We start from the raw sequence: 18,247 nt of genomic DNA on the forward strand, positions 1-18,247 counted from the left end.
CACTGACTTTCTAGACTCTCTGGAGCGTGATATCCCACAAGGTAAAGGTAGAAGAATCGACAGATGCAATGAAAGGGAAGGCAGCCTTGAGTAGTCTGGGAAATGCTGAGGTGACAGGATGCAGGTTACTATGGAGTTTGGTATGCTTGTGAGGAGCTCCTGCAAATCTGTAAAGGAATTGTATCCTTTACTAACTATTGTACTTAGTTCCCTTCTTAAGCAAATCTAAATGCTTACAGTGGTAGATGTAAGTGTACCAGAGCTGTTACATCCTCACAACAGATCTGACCACATCAGCAGTTAATAACCCCTCTGCCTGAGTGGCATATTGTCTCTTGGCTTGGGTAAAGCCTGTGACAGCTGGTGTCCCTGTGGGGAGAGATAACTCCGCCAGTGACAGAGGGAATTTATGTGGTTTGAAGTATTGAAGAGACCTCTTGTCTCACCCGGTATTGCTGCTCTTTATCTAAATGGGCTCTCATTAACACTAAGCTGGTATCTCTGAGAGGCTGGATTCAAATGTTCCTTTGATAAACTGTGTTAGATGCTGCAGTGTGAAATAATCTGTATTCTAGTGGGATTACACTGGAAGCAGAAAGGAAGATGTGCCTACTGGAATGTATTTTCAGTTCACATCTCTATTGTTCTGCTGGACAACTGTTAAGTATATTTAAAGCTTCTTCCTCTGGCAGGCTATTTCTCTAAAGAGATGGGCATGATTTTTATTTGCTTCTAACTACCTTTTGCTGATTTGTTGCATTTTTTTTGGATTGGGCCAAGTGTTTTCATGGCCTGCTGTCTAGAAAGAACAGAAAGAAAGATTCTTGGGTCATAGTCAGAACTTAAGTTTGCTATTTTATTCCTATCCTGGAGTAGCAGGATAGGATAGTAGGTGACCTGTGCCTGATGGATTTGGCTGGAAGGACAGTGAATTACCAGTGCTCTGACTTTCAGACTTCATGTGTGTGTGATTAGACAAGATATATATATATCTCGTCCAATCTTTCCTTTGACTGAGAAGGAACCTAGTGAGCTCCTGCCTGAATTCTGAACATTTCTGACTGTTCAGAGCATAAACAGCGCTAAAATGTAAACGATTGTTCAACTTACTGGGAGTGTCCTTGCTGCAGTCATTTTACAAAGGTGTAGTCTGGAGGGACTGCACATTTTTATGTATGCTGGCCCATTGAGCTGGCCCTTTTGACTCAAAAAGGCCAGGGAGATTAGGTCCTAGATACCTCCTAAGAAAATTTTAGCTGCAGTTTTGTATGGTAGTTCAGGCATTGCTACTGTTTGCATTCCCTGCCCACCCTTTTTTTCCTAGGGTTTGTGGTAGGGAGACTTTTTAATTTTGTGAGGCCTGAAACCATAGAGCCACTGCAACAGGCGATAAATCTGGGGTGCTTTCTATGTTTCCACTAGAAAACAGGCACCAAGGGCTAAGAGCCTTGTTGCTAGGTAGGGCCTGGCGGCCGGAAGATCTCGCGCTGTACGGAAACACAGGGCCCCCCTCCAGCTAGCCAACAGCTTTTGGTTTATGATGTAAGCAGACGGAAGTGACATTGTAAACCTAGGCTATATAGTGTCACGTCGTTCAGCAATAAACGCCATTTGCCATCCACCACATTGGTGTCTGTGAGCTGATGGACCGCGCGGCCAGGGGTCGGCCGCCGTGCCGTTCCTGAGCCAGGTCACCGCGTGCCTGAAAAGGCAACAAGTGGTGCCGAAACCCGGGAACAATCACCTGGAGTTGGGTGAACGGCGGCCGGAGCGGCAGGACCAGCCCGGCGGGGAGGACGCTCCCGGACCAGCCAAGAGGATGGAAGCTCTTGCGAAGGTCGTATTACAGCTGCATAAGCAGTGGGGTATTGACTGTAAGCCCAAAGATTTTACTCTCACAGTCGCGAGACTTTTGGAGCTGGGGGCCATTGACCAGCCGGTGGATATACTCCACCCAGATGCGTGGGACAAATGTTCCCGCACTTTATGCGATGAAACGATGTCTACTGGTAGTGGGAAAAATCTGAAAGCGTGGGGGAAAGTCGTCCAGGCTCTCCAAAAAGCTAGACACGAGCAGGAGACCTGGAAAGCTGCCAGGGATTGTCTGTTAACCACCCCGCGGGTGGGAATTGGGGCGGCTACGCAAACCTCACGCCCCCCGGCTGAGGAGGGTTCCGTCGACCCTCAAAGCCGACAGAAAAGTGACGCGCCCACTCAGCGTCCGAAAGACTCTAACATCTTCAGCTCGCCCACAGACTCCTCGGCGAACTCCTTTTGGGGCAAACTGGCTGCAGAGGCCAGGGGTGCTGAGGCGAAAGCTGAGGCCGAAAATACACGGATTGAACCACCACCATATGTGCCCCAAGATGGCGCCGAGCAGCAAGGGGAAGGGCGGGGCGAGACCGCCCCCGGCGGGAGCAGGGGGGGAGCGCTAGAGTTAACAGGCGCACACCGAGGGGAGGGGGAGGAGAATGGGAAGGAAAAGAGTGATTGGCATGACCAAAAAAGGGAAAAGATCACGAGCGAGGGGCGGAAAGCTAATCAGAATGACCCTCCCCAAAACCGTCCTTATAAGGCAGGCGCCTCCCCAAGCGGAAGGCAGGGCGGGCAAAAAGGGAAAGAACCGCCCAATTACACAAGAAAGGGGAGGGGCCGAAGCCCGACCACATCCCACCAACACCCGGAAGAGAGCAGTCAGTCGGACTCTGACTCCGACTCAGACTCTGCATGGGAGACTTGGCTGGCAAATACAAAGACCAAAATATCACCACTCACGGAAAAAGAAAAACATAAGGGGACAGAAATTACTCTCACTGATTGGAGAAAAATACAAATTGCATGTGCCGATTGGGCCCCAACACACACACTAGCATTCCCGGTCCGAGTGACGGACGGGGGACAGAGGGTCCATTCCCCCTTAAACCCTAAGGATATACAAGCGATTGTTAAAGCAATCGCGGACAAAGGACTCAATTCGGCCATGGTCTCCACCCTCATAGATGGGGTTTTTGGGGGAGATGATTTGCTCCCGTTCGATATAAAACAGACCTGTAGGTTGATTTTTGACGGGGCAGGGATGATTGTGTTTAAACAAGAATGGGAGGAGAACTGTGCGAGGCAGTTAGCCCGAGTAACCGGAGCGGATCATCCGCTACACGGCTCCAGCCTACAGCGGTTGATGGGTACAGACCCAACAATGATTACCCCCCAAGCACAAGCCCAGGGCCTGCGGGCCCATGAAGTTATGGCAACCACCCGTGCGGCTAGAGAGGCTATTCGCACAACCTCTAGAGTTATTGCCAAGCCATCGCCATGGTCCACAATAAAACAAAAAGAAAGCGAGAGTTTCACACAGTTTGTAGATCGCCTCCAAGCAGCAGTCGATTCCTCGACCCTGCCCCCAGAGGCAAAAGGCCCGGTTGTCGCAGACTGTTTGCGGCAACAGTCTAATCTAAAACCCAAGGAAATCCTGCAATCGCTGCCACCTGGGTCAAGTCTCGCAGACATGATTAAACATGTAGTGAGCGAGGAACACCTGGCCCCAATCCAAGTGGCCGTTCGTGCACTGGCTAGCGTGATGATATGCCCCAAATGTGGCCAGCCAGGCCATGCGATGATTAATTGCCCCCAATCAGGAGACCCGCCAACGGCACTCCCCCTGCAAAACCGATCTAAAGGACCATGTTGGGCCTGTGGAAAGAGAGGGCACTTCGCGAAGGAATGCAGACTTAAAAAGCAGGGAAACGGGAAGGGGAGGGGGCCCCTGGGCCGCACACAGCCCTCTCCCACTTGGGATGTCAGGCGGCCCCATTACACCAACCCCAGACAGGGGGGGGTCACTCCCGAACCCGTTGCCCCCGCAGGAAGCAACCAACTTTATGGCCCAGCCAACGACCCCACAAACCTGGCCTCCGTCCCAGGGACAGCAGGGACCGCCCGGTGGGGGCGAGACCCCTGGGTGGCCCTGGCAGTAAGGTGTGACAACCCGCCAGTGGTGTGGAGGATTTGTTCCCTCCATAATTCCCTAAATGGTACCACCATCAGTATCCCCTTTTTGTTTGATACCGGAGCAGATGTTACAGTCATTCCTGAAATGAGCTGGCCCCCGCATTGGAAATTGGAAGACGCCTCCATGGTGGGTGGAGTCGGGGGATTAACCTGAGCTCGGAAAAGTGCTCACTTGGTAGCAATCACGCTCCACACAGAAAAGGGACCAGAAAAGACCATTACCCTCTTTCCATACGTCATGTCAGGAGTCCCACCCCTGTTGGGAAGGGACACCCTAGCCTTATTAAAAGACAGAGTGACAAATTTACAGTAAGGGCCACTGCCGTACACCCACTTCCACCGATCAGACTGACATGGAAATCATCCGACCCAGTCTGGGTCGAGCAGTGGCCCCTGTCAAAGCCTCGAATGGATGCCCTTCTTGAGTTAGTTGACCGCGAACTGCAACGAGGTCATATAGAGCCTTCCACTAGTCCATGGAACACCCCAGTCTTTGTAATACCCAAACGAGCAGGCGAGGGGTTTCGTCTCCTCCACGACCTGCGCGAGGTAAACAAAAAAATCCAACCAATGGGTCCCGTTCAAACACTGTTGCCCATGAACTCCATGGTTCCGGAGGGACAACCTTGTGCTGTCCTTGATATTAAAGATTGTTTTTTCTCAATACCTCTGCATGAGGCGGACAAAGAGCGGTTTGCTTTTTCTGTAGTGTTTCCAAACAGCCAACGCCCTAACTTGCGCTTCCAGTGGAAAGTGCTGCCCCAAGGAATGATCAATTCACCCACTATCTGTCAAATCACGGTAGATCGAGCACTGGCACCGGTACGGCGCAGTGACCCAACTGCGACTATCATTCAATATATGGATGATATCCTGATTGCCGCACCATCAGGCAATCAGGTAGACCACCTGGTGACAATCATTTCAGAAACCCTCAAGACAAACGGGTTTGAAATCGCGAGTGCAAAAATTAAAAGAGGACCCTGTGTCAGTTTCTTGGGAATGGGAATCACAAGTTCTTATATAACACCTCCTCAAATAAAAATCCGTCGAACCGTTAAAACACTCCATGATATGCAACAGTTAGTGGGGTCTTTGCAATGGCTCCGCAATGTTGTCCTGATCCCTCCCGAAATCATGGCCCCCCTGTACGATCCTTTGAAAGGGAAACACCCATGGGAACAAAAAACTCTGACGACAGAGGCAGTAAACTCTCTCGACTTTATCGAACAACAGGTGTCATCAAACACGCTCGCCAGGTGGAACCCAGCTATGCCACTCGATCTGTATGTGCATTTCACGGAAGGGGGGAGGGTAGGAGCGCTGGCCCAAGGCCCTCCTGAAAAAGCTCAGCCAATACAATGGATAGTCCTGGGGAAAACGTCACGTGCTTTCTCTCCAGGAGTCGAGTGCCTCGGTAACCTCATCATGAAAGGCAGGAAACTCGCCCTAAGGCATCTGGGCATTGAGCCAGCCAGAATATACCTACCCTTTCGCAAACAGCTCCCAACACAATCAGTGGCAATGTCAGAATATCTAGCTATAGCCCTCGCCGGATTTGGGGGGGGAAGTCCGGTATGCCACAAAGCCCCCCTGGACTCAAATGCTAGCTATTGTCGACGTCGACCTCCCACGGAAAATCATGGACCGGCCCCAACAGGGACCAACGGTCTTCACAGACGCATCCTCAGCGACCTCAACCGTGGCAGCAGTATGGCAGTCGGGAGGAGAATGGCACTGTGTCAAAATGACCGATCGTGCGATCTCCGTCCAACAGCTGGAAGCAGCAGCTGTAGTGCTGGCATGCGGTCTGTTCCCAACAGAACATCTCAACATAGTAACTGATTCAATGTTTGTGGCCAAGCTTTGCTTAGCCATGTCAGGGCCCGGCGTGTCAACATCCACAATAGCTCTGATGCTAGAAGAAGCACTTTTTTCCCGAAAGGGCACTATATCGGTTATCCATGTCAACAGCCATAACCCAATCAAAGGGTTCTTCCAAATCGGCAACGACAAAGCAGATGCCGCTGCAAAAGGGTTGTGGACACTGAAAGATGCCCGCCAATTACATGAGTCCCTCCACATTGGAGCTAAAGCGTTAGCAAAGAGATGTGGGATCTCGGCTACTGACGCGAAACATATAGTAGCTACATGTCCCCACTGTCAAAAAGCACCATTGTGGTCTAGCAGAGTCAACCCCAGAGGTCTTAAAGCCGCTGAGGTGTGGCAGACAGATTTTACGCTCTGCCAATTGCTAAAACCTTGAGCATGGCTAGCAGTAACTGTAGACACATATAGCGGGGTGATCGTAGCGACACAACACCTTAAGACCGACGCTAAGGCAACCATCCAACATTGGCTAACAGCCATGGCGTGGCTTGGCATCCCTAATCAGATCAAAACGGACAACAGCCCAAATTTTGTGTCTAAATCAGTCCAGGCATTCGCTCTGAAATGGGGTATTACTCTGATACACGGTATCCCATATAATAGTACAGGACAAGCCATAGTCGAACGGGCAAATCAAACTCTGAAATCTAAATTAGAGGTATTAGCAAAACCAGAAGGTTTTACCAACGTCATTCCCTCAAGGGACCAGGCACGCTTATTAGCAACAGCCCTATTAGCTTTAAACCAGTTCCCCAGGGGAGACGAGGTGAATAGCCCTGCCCAGAAGCACTGGGCCACTCGAGCGCTAGAAGAAGGTCCGTACGTCATGATCAGAAATGAGCTAGGAGAGTGGGAACAAGGGTGGAAATTAGTTCTGACAGGGCGAGGGTATGCTGCGGTCAGAAAAGATAACAGAATCAAATGGTGTCCACTTAAGTCTATCAAGCCAGACCTTCAGAATAAAACTAATGAAAACTGAGTTTTTATCTGCAGGACCGGATCATCGGACACCCCCGTAACCAGTATACCCTGGTGACAAGAGAAGACGACGAGTCGGCAAGCGGCCTGTCCGCATCTGAGAGCTCTGCACCGGCGGAGTCCAGACAACGGCGAAACAGCTCCCGCAAGGCAGGGCTGCGATGTTTTTGTGTGATCTCAATTTTGGGGTTCATAACGCCGTCTAGCGGCTTGTATGAACATCAGCCGTGGGAATGGGTACTGGCAAGATGGAAGGACCAAAAGATACTGCAAAGGATAGTTACCCCGGGATCCCCTAGTTTTGAAGTATATCTCTGTGATCTAATCCTCTCAACCCCCTGTTCGAACACTATAATGTATTATATGTGTCCCAGCTCTAACCCCGGCAAATCTTACTGTAACGTCCCTTATCAGTATTACTGTTCTCGCTGGGGCTGTGAAACCATCGCATCTGGCTGGAAGGTAGCGAAACCAGACCCGTTTCTTAAAACCAGTTGGGGACCAACAGGCTGCACCCCTAGGAGACCAAGTGGGATGGGAAGGACAGTATGCCGAGGGAAATGTGACTGCCAACATATTTTCTTAAACGTAACCAATGAAAACGACCTAGGATGGACCATCGGCAAAACTTGGGGCGTTAGATACTGGCAACCCGGCACAGATAGGGGGGGACTGTTTTTTATTAAAAAACAGGAAGTAAAAAGCGGAACAGCGATTGGCCCCAACGTCGTGATCAAAAGCGATAACCAGCAAAGAAAAGAAAACTTGCAGACTGCCATGCCCGCCCCAGCCGATCCCTTACTAACCAAGCAGATAGTTCCCTCAAGCCAACCTAACATGAACTGCAGGAGCGGTCTGCAAACTGGGACCATGCGCGGGAATCAGTTAGCTGAGGGGAATTTGCTCGAGCTTGTCTAGACAACAATTAACATGATGAGGCATGTTTGCAGAGCACAGGGGGGTGGGAGACGGATGGCGCCAAGGATGGCGCCAAGGAAAGGTAACACCTTGCTGTTGATTGCTGGTAGTTAACCACCAATCAGGGATTGCCTGGTATGCAGTGCTTAGCTCCAAGAACCAATTAGTTTGAAATGCGCAGCTTTTGAAAGTGTTTATAAACTCGTGTTTCTGTACAATAGACTGACATTTGCTTGCATCAAGCTGCGTCCCGTCTCTTCATTCGCCGCAAATTGGTGACCCCGACGTGATCCGTTTAAGGATCTATAGTGAAGGGCTTTCGAATCGCCTATCTGAGCGACATGCAGCGAATCCCACAGAACTTTGAATGATCTGCTGAAAGGAAGCAGGAGCCGGCTGAAATCCCTCCGGAGTTGAGAGGTGAGCTGTGGGAAATCCGTAATGGGGAATCAGGGTTCGTCCCCAGAAGGAGACGTTTATGAGCTTATGAAAGGTCTTCTTAATAAACATAAGAAAAATATCTCTGGGCAAGACCTTAAAGCAATGCTCAAGTGGGTGCAAGCAAATATGCCCGCAGTGACTGCATCTACAATTTTTACGCGGGAACTTTGGGACGACACAGGGGTGAAATTATGGGATTCTGCGACAAAAGGCAATATTGAGTCCCACCGTCTGCTTTCTTCATGGAGAGTTATTTTTGAGACTATGAAAGCAGAGGAAGGAGAGGAGGAGGAATCGCAAGCTCCTACAGCTCTTTCCTTATCAGCCTCTAAGTCACAGTGCTCTAAACCCCTGGGTGTCAATGCAGTGGGGTATCCGCCAGAAGAAGATCCTTTTGACCCAGGACCGATAGACTGTGAAAAAGAACCTGATTTATACCCTCCTGATCTACGTGATGTGTGGACAAAAATAAAGAAACAAGCCTTAAAGGAGGGGGATTTAGAAATGGCTAAAACTATAGTTGCTCCGGTCTTGTATTCTCAGGGTCGGGCAGGGGGAGCACGATGGGAGCCTCTTTCTTTTTCGGTTGTTAAAGAACTGCGCCGCACAGTCACAGAACATGGTATTTCTTCTCCCTATTTTATAAGTCTGTTATCTTCTGTGTTTGATACTTATATCATGACTCCTCATGATTTGAAATCTTTAGCACGATTGCTATTAACCCCGACTCAGTATACGTTGTGGGAGTCGCATTGGAAAGGAGGATTGCAAGCACTCCTGCTCACGTATGTTAATCATAATGATCCTGTATTAGCTGCACTGACAATAGAACATCTTACGGGCACCGGTGCACATGTTGATCCGGTAGCGCAGGCTCAACACTGCCCCCGTGCGACTCTCGAGGCAATTAGAGAAGAGGCGAAAAAGGCTTTTTTCCAGGTCCCTGACGTACAAAAGCCACAAAAAGCCTTTACTAACATCACTCAGGAGTCTCGAGAACCTTATATGCAGTTTATTGATAGACTAAAACAGGCTTTGGAACGTCAAGTAGATAATGTGGAAGCTCGGGATATATTGCTAACAAAACTAGCTGTTGAAAATGCTAATGCTGATTGTAAAAGGCTATTGAAGTCTCTTCCCAACCCAAACCCCACTCTGGTGGAAATGGTGGAAGCATGTAACCGAATCGGTACGGTTGACCATAAGTTTGAGGCTATGGCTGCTGCTTTTGCAACGATGCGTGGTGTGGGGAATTGCTATGGTTGTGGTAAGCCTGGTCATCTAAAGAGAAATTGTTTTGCGCGGGCTGCAGGGAATAAACAACAACCTCCTGGTCCTGGAGTTTGTCCGACATGTCGGAAAGGGCGTCATTATGCTAATCAATGTCGATCTAAGTATGATTTCCAGGGACAACCGATACAGGGAAACCGACTGCGGAGCGCGGGGCAGCGACGCGCGCAGACACAAGTGCCACAGCTGACATTTCAACAAGCTCGGAGAGAAGCACCGACACCTCAAGTCTCTGTCCAGCAACCTCAGGCAGCGCAGGATTGGACCTGGCAACCTCACACACAGTAACGTTGCTCGATTCCTCGGTTCATTTATTATCAACAAATGTCAAAGGACCATTACCCCCCGATACACAAGCTCTGTTAATTGGTAGATCTTCCACAACATTGTCTGGTCTATTTGTTTTACCAGGGGTTATTGACTCTGACAGTGTGGACGAAATCAAAATCATGGCATGGACTCCATTTCCACCCTGTACGATACCTCAAGGTAGTAGAATAGCGCAATTGATTCTGATCCCGGCAGGGGTAAGCTCTCTTACCACTGATCACCCTCTGCAGAGGAGAGGAGGTTTTGGTTCTACAGGGTTGCCTCACATTTTGTGGGTACAATCTATTTCTCCACAGCGACCTATGTATCAGTGTACCCTTATTTACAATGACCAACAAATAGCACTAAATGGGATCATTGACACTGGAGCTGATGTCACAGTAATTTCTCAAGCCAAATGGCCTCCACAATGGCCACTGACTAATGTCTCTCAGACACTGGCTGGGATAGGGGGGACTGGTAACAGTCGTCAGAGTTTGGAACTAATTCGAATTCAAGGACCAGAGGGACATGTGGCTTCTGTTAAACCTTTTGTGCTACCTGTCCCTATGGTTTTGTGGGGACGTGATGTATTGTCACAATGGGGAATGTCCATCCGTACACATTTTTAGATGGGGCCATTGAAGTGCGTGACACCCTGAAAATAACCTGGAAAACTGATGTTCCTATTTGGGTGGATCAATGGCCCCTTCCTTTGGAAAAACTTCGCGCACTTCAAAACTTAGTCTCAGAACAACTGTCCAAAGGACATATTGTACCCTCTACCAGCCCATGGAATTCACCAGTTTTTGTTATTAAAAAACAAACTGGCAAGTGGCGCTTGCTCCATGATCTCAGAAAAATTAATGATGCTATGGAAGATATGGGAGCCCTCCAACCTGGGCTCCCGTCTCCAACTATGATCCCTCGAGATTGGCATCTAACTGTCATAGATCTTAAAGATTGTTTTTTCAGTATCCCATTGCATATAGATGATACCCCAAAATTTGCCTTTTCCATTCCAAGCATCAACATGCAAGCTCCGTTGCAGAGATATCAGTGGGTTGTACTGCCACAAGGTATGAAAAATAGCCCTACAATGTGTCAATGGTACGTTGCAAAAATACTCAGTCCTGTCCGAAATGCTATGCCTACTGTGTTATTGTATCATTATATGGATGACCTTTTAGTGGCAGCACAACATCACGAAGTCATGGAGAAAGCTGTAGCCCTTGTCACAGATGCTGTGAATTCGGCAGGTCTCTCTATAGCACCAGAAAAGGTCCAGAAGTTTCCCCCTTGGAAATATCTGGGCTGGCGAATAAGAGCACACACTATTGTTCCTCAACCATTGCAGATCAATACCAATGTAAGAAACCTGCATGATGCACAAAAATTACTGGGAACAATAAATTGGGTTCGACCATTATTGGGAATTTCTAATACAGACTTGGGTCCTTTGTTTGACCTACTAAAAGGGGACACTGATCTTTGTTCTCCACGTAGTTTTAACTCTGAAGCAGATACATCTTTACAAAAGGTTGCCTCAGCTATCGCTTCTCGACAGGCCCACCGATGGGCTCCTGAACTACCTTTTTACTTGATTATTTTAAACCCTGCACGACAGCCTCATGCCCTGATATTTCAATGGGACCTTCAGAACTCAGACCCCCTGTTAATTATTGAATGGATCTTTTTACCTAACCAGTCTACAAAAACTATTTTGACACAACATGAAATGTTTGCCTCTCTAATTGTTAAAGCTAGATCACGCCTGTTAACCTTATCTGGGAAGGATTTTGTCTGTATTTGTCTACCAATAACAACAGTATACTTACAATGGCTTTATCAGCAATCAGACACCTTTGCTATGGCACTTGCTGACTATACAGGTCAAATAACTTCCCATCCACCTTCACACAAACTGTTTAACATTGATTTTCGTCTGATGTTAAAACCCAGAAGAAGCGAACAACCCTTACAGGCACTTACTGTCTTTACAGATGGATCAGGCAAATCACATAAATCTGTTCTTCTATGGTGGGATGATCAACGGAGACAATGGGATTCGGACATAGAGACAGTCTCCGGTTCACCTCAAATAGTAGAACTGAATGCAGTTGTTCGTGTTTTCCGAAAATGGAATGTACCACTCAATCTTGTTACTGATTCTGCTTATGTTGCAGGTATTGTTACACGAGCTGAAGCTTCTGTGCTGCGAAATGTTTCACATTCACAACTTTTTACCCTGTTACAGGAACTTATTTTCCTTTTGGACTCTCGATCTGCACCTTATTTTGTTATGCATATTAGGTCTCATACCTCACTACCTGGTTTTCTTGCAGAAGGTAACCGACGAGCTGATCTATTGACGTTACCAGTTCAAGTACTGCCAGACCGTATTGCACAAGCTAAACTGAGTCACTCCTTTTTCCATCAAAATGCTGGAGCTCTTAAACGACAGTTTGACCTTACTTCTCATCAAGCATCAAATATTATTGCTGTCTGTCCTGATTGTCAAAAACATTCTTTCCCATCAATTGCTGCAGGAGTTAACCCTAGAGGATTACAAAGCCTACAATTATGGCAAACAGATGTCACACATCATTCTGAATTTGGTAACCTTAAATATATCCACTCTTCCATTGATACATTTTCAGGTGCCTTGTTTGCCTCTTGTCACACAGGGGAAAAGGCACGAGATGTTCGTAGACATTTAATGCGTGCTTTTGCTACATTGGGTATTCCCTTAAAGATAAAGACAGATAATGGTCCAGCTTATGTTTCAACAACTATAAAAACCTTTTTTGCCCTATGGGGCATAACTCATATTACTGGCATTCCTCATTCCCCCACCGGTCAATCTCTCATTGAACGGTCTCATCAGTCTCTAAAACGTTTATTACAACAACAAAAAGGGGGAATGGGAATGGCTATTCCGGAGGAACGGTTACAGAAAGCATTGTATGTGTTTAATTTTTTGAATTGTTCTTTAATAGATAACAACCCACCGATAGTTCGACATTTCACTGCAAATGCCTCCTTCGAGGCACGAGTTAAAGCCCCAGTATTGGTCCGAGATCCAGAAACAGGTAAAATTATGGGACCATATCCTCTTGTTACATGGGGAAAAGGTTATGCTTGTGTCTCTACAGAAAAAGGACCTAGATGGATCCCAGCGAAGAATGTAAGACCTTTCCGTGAACCTTTACCGCAGACAACTGATAGCGACACTGACCCTACAGAATGAAATAAAAACTGTGTGAGGATTACTGTTTTGCATTAATGTTAGATACCCAAAATCAGGACATAGAATATAGATTTCGCTTTTTACAGCGCCTAGAACGAACACTATCACCCTGGATCAAACCACTTAACAAAGGTAATACTCTGGGACTAAGCATGGGAACAGGACAACTCACAGGACAACTCGGACAATGATTCCATTGACACTGATGAGGGGAATGGAGGATTCATAATGAGAGAACAGCTAGGTATTGTGAAGGAGGATAGGAAAGATAAACATGATTATTTAGTGTTTAATAGATGTCTGCACAGTTGTAGAGATATATAGCTATGTAACTACATGAATGATTCCTGCCCTGAGCCTGGTGGAGCATACAGCTGCGGTTTGTGTCCTGGCTCAGAGATGTAAATAGGGGCTTCTCTGTTATGGTAAAATGTCTCTCTTTGCATAAAAAAGAGGGAATGAAGGGAATGACCCCAGAGGTATGTTCAGAGAAGGCATGCTATGTTTCGAACTTTTTGACTGAACCAGTTCTTGTTTGGTGTGCCCTTCCACCTATCTATAATATTAATCCAAAAGAAGATGATATTGTTTACACTTTGTTGATAATTGTTTTTCTGTAGATGTTAAAGTAGTAGGAGGCTATGATGGGAATGTGTCGCAGCGGTTCTTATCTTACCCAGAGTAACAGCAGGGAAAGCATTAAAGAGTTAAATCACCTTGTTTGGTAGGCAGTTAAGAATGTAAGTCAAAATTGCCACTGTTTTTTGCTGTTGGTTCAGGGACATGGCTGTGAGGATTTTGATGGTATGTGCTGCGTGGATTTTAGGCGCCCCATTGCAGCAACATGTTATCAAAATCTGAGAAAATTTCAGCCTTTTTGGCATTCATTCAATCAATTGGCAGTATTGTTTGTTTGCTATTACCTTGGTTGCTGTCATGTTTGCAAGGGCCCTGCAGAACATGGCAAACCTGGTACTAGCTGTTCAAAAATAAAAAGGGGAAAATTGTAAAATTGTACGGAACAAAGACAGTGGGTTATTTTGACGCTGATAATATGTCTCAGTTTTTTATTTGTTCTATTACTTATACCTTGTTTTTACTTGTTCGGTTTCAAAGGTTCTTTTTGTGCAACAGGAAGGGGGAGATGCAGGAGCGGTCTGCAAACTGGGACCATGCGCGGGAATCAGTTAGCTGAGGGGAATTTGCTCGAGCTTGTCTAGACAACAATTAACATGATGAGGCATGTTTGCAGAGCACAGGGGGGTGGGAGACGGATGGCGCCAAGGATGGCGCCAAGGAAAGGTAACACCTTGCTGTTGATTGCTGGCAGTTAACCACCAATCAGGGATTGCCTGGTATGCAGTGCTTAGCTCCAAGAACCAATTAGTTTGAAATGCGCAGCTTTTGAAAGTGTTTATAAACTCGTGTTTCTGTACAATAGACTGACATTTGCTTGCATCAAGCTGCGTCCCGTCTCTTCATTCGCCGCAATGAACCTTCACCATTTACCCGACAAGCCATTTTTTAGCGTGTTAGATGCCACCTTTCGGTCGCTGAATCAGTCAAACCCGGATCTCATGAATTCCTGTTGGTTTTGTTATGACGTGTATCCCCCCTTCTACGAGGGCATTGCCCTTGATGCTTCCTTTGATTATTCATCAGACAGCAATCCAACCCAGTGTAGGTGGGATACACCATGGAAAGGAGTTACCTTGAACCAAGTCAGGGGCCTGGGCGTATGTATTGGTAATGTCGCCCTAGCAAGCTGGGATAATGCTGTCTGCACAAGAACCATTGCGGTTGACAAGACCCATAAATGGGTGATCCCATCCGCACCTGGAATGTGGATCTGCCATCGATCAGGAGTAACCCCCTGTGTGTCCCTCAAAATTTTTGACGATTCTGCTGACTTTCGTGTACAAATTCTGATTGTTCCTAGGATCCTATACCATCCAGAAGAAGAAATGTACCGCTACTGGGGAGAAGCCAATAGCAGGCTTCAAAAAAGAGAAGTACTGACAGCTGTAACAATAGCAACGCTGTTTGGTTTGGGAGCAGCCGGCACGGCCACGGGAGTGACCTCCCTAGTGACCCAGCGACGAGGCCTGCCTCAACTGCAAGCTGCCATCGATGAAGACCTACAAAAAATCGAGAAATCCATTACCTTTTTGGAGTAATCCCTCTCCTCGCTATCAGAGGTTGTTTTGCAGAATAGATGGGGATTAGACCTCCTGTTTATGCAACAAGGAGGCCTCTGTGCCGCCTTGAAAGAGGAATGTTGCTTCTATGCGGACCACACTGGCGTAGTTAGGGACTCAATGGCCAAATTGAGAGAGAGATTGGCTCAAAGAAAAAGAGACAGGGAAGCCCAACAAGGGTGGTTTGAATCATGGTTTAAGCAATCTCCGTGGCTAGCCACCCTGATATCCACCTTGGTAGGTCCGATTGCAATAATCCTGCTGACACTGATCTTCGGACCCTGTATATTAAACAGGCTTGTGTCCTTTGTCAAGAGCCGGCTAGAAAGGGTCAACATCATGTTTGTAGAACACCAACAACTGCTTTAAAAATGTACTTGATCAGTATTTCCCCCGATTCTCCCTGGCTCTCCCCAAATATCCCAAGCTACACTCCATTACCCCCAGTCGCTTCCCAAGTGCCAATTGCTCAGTGTGCCTTATCTTTGTACTCCTTTTTAGAAATATTTTTACTATTTTAGCCTGTTTAGTTAAGCATGGGGTGGGGGGAAATGTTGCTAGGTAGGGCCTGGCGGCCAGAAGAACTCGCGCTGTATGGAAACACAGGGCCCCCCTCCAGCTAGCCAACAGCTTGTAGTTTATGATGTAAGCAGACGGAAGTGACATTGTAAACCTAGGCTATGTAGTGTCACGTCGTTCAGCAATAAACGCCATTTGCCATCCACCACATTGGTGTCTGTGAGCTGATGGACCGCGCGGCCAGGGGTCGGCCGCCGTGCCGTTCCTGAGCCAGGTCACCGCGTGCCTGTAAAGGCAACAGACTGTGTTAGATTAAATTGTTTGCAGTAGTCATTGTATTAAATTAATTGTAATTGGCTACAATGCTGGCTTATCTGTTTTTGAGTTTGCTGCCCAATCTTTAAATCCTGGTAGGCTGACAAATGGAACAAGCTGGTTAGAGGAATGAGCCTCTTTCCAGGGAAAGCTCCACTGACTTGAACTTTAAGCCTAAACTATCATCTTACTGCGTTTACTTTGTGTGTGTTAATGCTTACCTGATAAATATATTTCAGTTGATTTATCAGTTTAGTTACAAGTTGGAGTAAGTGGTCCTTGGCTATACGTAAACCTCTCCTCTGCTTTTTTAACATGTTGTGTGTCATAACACTTACTGTTGTACTTCAATACAAACCGGGAATGATTCTGGTAGTGTTGCAATCTAACGGTAATACTGCATCATCTTGTCTGTGAAGAGAAGGGAATCAAGCCGACTGTCGCTGTTCTACCAGGCAGGGTGGACACCCGAACAGCTTCGGTCTCAATGCCCAAGCCTGGGCCCAGCCCAAGAAACGACTGGCTGCTTCAATAATTTGGCCATAAGGTATTAACTGGTTGTGTGGGAAGGTGCCTAAACAATACTGTCTTTGGTATGTCTCATCTGTAATGGATTCTTAAACGCTGGGTGTTGCAGGAGGCTTGGAGAGGTTGTGCTGGTCCCTGGCCGGCAGGCCGTGCCCTGTGGCAGGGGCTGGGGTCTGCGGGCGGGCAGAGCTGCGGTGTGCAGGGGCGCAGCCCGTCCCCTGCTGAGTCACTCTGCCGGCTGCTCCGGGGAGGCTGCTTTGAGCAGCGCTTTTGCTTTTGTATTCCTCTTGCTGAGAGGCAATGTTTTACTTTTGTTCTCATGAGATTTTGTCACGTTAGCTTTAGGCCCGTTTCTCACTTATTAATTAAACCTGGTCTGCGAAGGACTGGGGCTGCCCTTCTTCCACCCGTGCTGTGATGTCGTGTGCAGATTTTGTATGTAAAGTCTCTGCTCTGACATCATGGCTGACCCCTGTGCAAATACCTGTCTTGGGCTCCAAGTGCAGTATTTTATACACCCGTTCAAGCCACCCACCTTATGGTAATTACAGCATGACAGGATTTCCCTTGTTTGCTTATAGGAGATTTGCATGGAATAGGGTTTTAGGCTTTAAAAAGGTTAGGATACAGCCCATCCCCTACTTCCCTCTACTTCGCTGATCCAGTTATCCTCTTAAAGGAATTAGAATGGTATGACACTACTGGCTCTTGGGGAAAAAAAAATTGTGACTGTTTTCCAGTGCTGCGTTACTTTTTAGGTGCTTGTACATTTGTTTTGGTGTCCCATTCCCTTACCCTGTGGTTCATCCTAGTATCTTTTCATATTGAGTCGAGGCCAACCACTGTGTCCCTCACCACTGCTCCTTTCGCTATAGGAGCAGGCAGATAGGGCAAGTAAGAAACAAGCGGTAAAAGTGCCGAGCAGAGGATTTGGTTCTCCCTTTCCCAGGCATCCCTTTGATTTGCTTTGTGACTTATTCCATGGTCCTTTATTACCTCTTCTTTAAGAAAAGATAGGTATTCACCACACTGCCATAACGTGAGTTTTAATTAACCCACAGCTGAACAAAGCAAACCAGACCTAGCACAGATAGTTCTGTCATTCATTGGCATGCTTTAGGCGGGTAAAATGGGAGGAGGTTTACCCGGAGACCTGTCTTCCCTAGTTGTTTAGCTCCTGGCACCACCACCTATCCATCACCTGCCTCAGTCCTACCTTTCTTTTCAGGGTTGTGCAGATTATCAAGGCATATAGGTTGTGTGAGGTCTTGATTTTCGAGCCTTGCTTCTTTGGAGGAGATGCCCTTGTCTGCACAAGGGGTGAGGCATGTGTCACTGTAGATGTCCACCAAGAGCTGGACACCTGGCCATCCTGACATGAGGTGTCTTGAAATAGATCTGTATCAGTCATGCCAGTCTATACATGTGCAAGACATTAGGAAGAGCTATAAGAAAGCAAATGCAGCGTAGTCGTGTATTCTGCACATACACACCACACACCGTGGTGTTCTAAAGCAGCCTTCTGCTTTCAGCCTCCCAGGCAACGTTACTTTACAGGACTGTGCCTTTTTGTGGTGGTTCCCAGGCTCATTCAGTCTCTTAC

The sequence above is a fragment of the Falco naumanni genome, unplaced genomic scaffold (genome assembly GCF_017639655.2).
Source record: "Falco naumanni isolate bFalNau1 unplaced genomic scaffold, bFalNau1.pat scaffold_87_arrow_pat_ctg1, whole genome shotgun sequence".
In the NCBI taxonomy this organism is placed as follows: Eukaryota; Metazoa; Chordata; class Aves; order Falconiformes; family Falconidae; genus Falco; species Falco naumanni.